This window comes from Pinus tabuliformis, chromosome 3_2 (genome assembly GCF_031772625.1).
Source record: "Pinus tabuliformis cultivar Carrire ecotype Pingquan chromosome 3_2, CPIR1, whole genome shotgun sequence".
NCBI lineage: Eukaryota > Viridiplantae > Streptophyta > Pinopsida > Pinales > Pinaceae > Pinus > Pinus tabuliformis.
Window position 1 is genome coordinate 631,901,495 of NC_142302.1, and position 2,629 is coordinate 631,904,123.

The following is a 2,629-nucleotide window of genomic DNA, read 5'->3' on the forward strand; positions in this document are numbered from 1 at the left end:
AGCATGTGACCCATATACATTAAGTAATGAAAAACAAATTACTTAGTCTTTAAAAGATAATTTCACTAAGATATTAGAAGGGGGAGAGTTGAGGTAAGGGCTTTATATTTCCTACTCCATCTTATAATTAACCCTCACAAAAAATCATCAAAGTCCAAGTGACAATACACTGATCCTTTTGAAGGATTTCCAACATTTAACACACTTTGGAGCTCTCACACATAGTATCTTTAATCATAATGACATTCGAGTAGTGAATTTCCAATAGTCACTTGAGGGAAAGCCTTTTGGGGGCTCTCCCTAATCCCATCACTTTGAAGGAAAATATTCTTATGAAGCACCATTAGGGAGGGCTTCAGATTCTTTAAGGGCGCTAGTTATGGAGGCTTTCTTACCTTTATTTATTTCCAAAAAAAAAAAATCTTGAGCCATGTGAAGGTTAGACTTCCTACCCACTTGGATAGGTGGAGAGGCATTCAAGGTGAGACCACTAGAAGATGAAGGGATTTAAGGGTGCATTTCCAAGGTATAAGAGTGTAACATTTTGATTCTACTGAAGCCAAAAGTGAGGGTTGTAGGGGGAGGGTTACCTCAACAAAGGGAAGAGGAGGATTATGTTCAAAGGAACCTAGAGGGGCATGCCCTAAGTCCACTCTAGAACCAGGGGTAACATGGGACTAGAACTTGGAAGTCTCAACAACTGCAAGGGGGGAGGGGTAGAAGAAGGGGACAAAGGATGAAAACCTAAAAACTATGGAGGAGGAGAGGACTTATCAGTTAGAAGAGGTACTAGATCGACCATATGGGGGAATCTATTTGCATTCCTTTAGATGATCCTTGCCCCAAAATCCTTGCATAATTGTGTCACTTGGTATCTTCTAGGACTCGAGCCTAACTCTAGAGATCTAGGGGGCTTTACTAGTGTAGTTCCTCATTAGATGTCATGTTTATCAACATAAATGGCACTTGAATGACAGTTTCTAGTAACCAATCCTCTATGACCACACCCCACCATCGACACAAAGCTCCACCTTTTCTATAAACCCTGGTCACTGGTTTAAACATATCGAATTCCATGTCATTCAGTGGTCCTCTTTGACCTTCCGTCCATCCTCTATTCCAACAAAGGAGCCCAACTTTTTGCCTTTGGCATTAAATTTTTCCAAGCTCCAAAAATGTAGAGGAAAACGAGAAAGAATTTCACATACCCTTAAATTCTCTACGAGCTCCTTCTCTTGGTCAAAGGAAATTATCTAGGGCCTCAACAACAAGTCATCCTTCCCCTAGATCCAATTGTTCTCTAAGATATGAGCATCGTCCATCCCTAACCGGAACATAAAAACCAATTGGGTGCAAGCCAAGAGATGCACCATAGGGTCATAATCTAACAAATGTTTCCATGAAGAAGAAATCCATTGCTTCAAATCCGAAACTAAACAAATTCTAATCCCAAATCGCTCCACCAAGGTTTCACTGTTGTTATCCATCCCCTGGGAAATGGAAATATCCTTTCTCATAGTCATGTTGATTGGATAACATCGTTGTCGAATGCATGAGTGATTCCTTCACTCTCGGGGAATAGTCAAGAGTCTGAGAATTCTTTGTATCATCGAATACAAAAGACTAATGTTGCAAGGGATTGGGAGCTGGGGGACGAAGGGGGGAAGGGGGAGCGAAAGCCAAGGTGGCCACATGACGAGGGGAGGGATCCACGTGATTAACAATAGAAGTAATCGCTTCCACCTAGTGCGAGTGAGGGGATGTATTATAGAGGCCATGGGAACCCTTTTCAAGAGAGGAATTAGCCATTTTCTAGCATTCAAATTGGCACTAGAAAATTATACCATAAGGGGCACTAAATTCAAAGTCAACAATATTGTCCAAATCATCGCCCATTTGTTGCCTTTCGAGATTCAATCATTTGTTTTGACTTTGAGGTTTGGGTTTAACATGGAACGAGGACTGCATAGGGTCAGAGCTTCGTGCCCTAACAACTATAGGAGGAGTTAGAGGGTTGATATCTCCACCATAAATTCGAGAGAGATGCCCATCACCACAAACCCTCCACATAGTTTATATAACATACTTATAGAATATTTATTTATATCACTATTGCAACCATATAAATTAAATAGGTCGTATTATATTGATAGACATCAATCCATGTTAAGAATCAAAACACTTACCCTATTATAAATCTCACGTTGCATAGGTTAAAAAAATCATAAAAGTTAACTATATTATAACTTTAATCTAACTTATTATTATTATCATTATAAATTATAAAAAGCAATATATTAGTTAAATATATATACATTTAAAAAAAATGTAACAATATTCTTAACCATGAAGATTCACCCCCACTTTACCAGAAAAGTCTTAAGAAAATGTAGATTTGCAGAGTGATTCAATTTAAAGAGAATTTCAAAATAAAACTACTTAGCAAATTTTTAGCTTGTAAATAAATTTTCTTACAATATTATGCGTCAACACTATAACTTTATTAATATGGTGTTGATATAACATTTCTTTTAAAATAATTATTTTAAAATAAATTAATTGAAATAACATAAGATAGTTCTTATTCTTTAATCATTGAATACTAATTACAGAAATAATTAATTGAAAA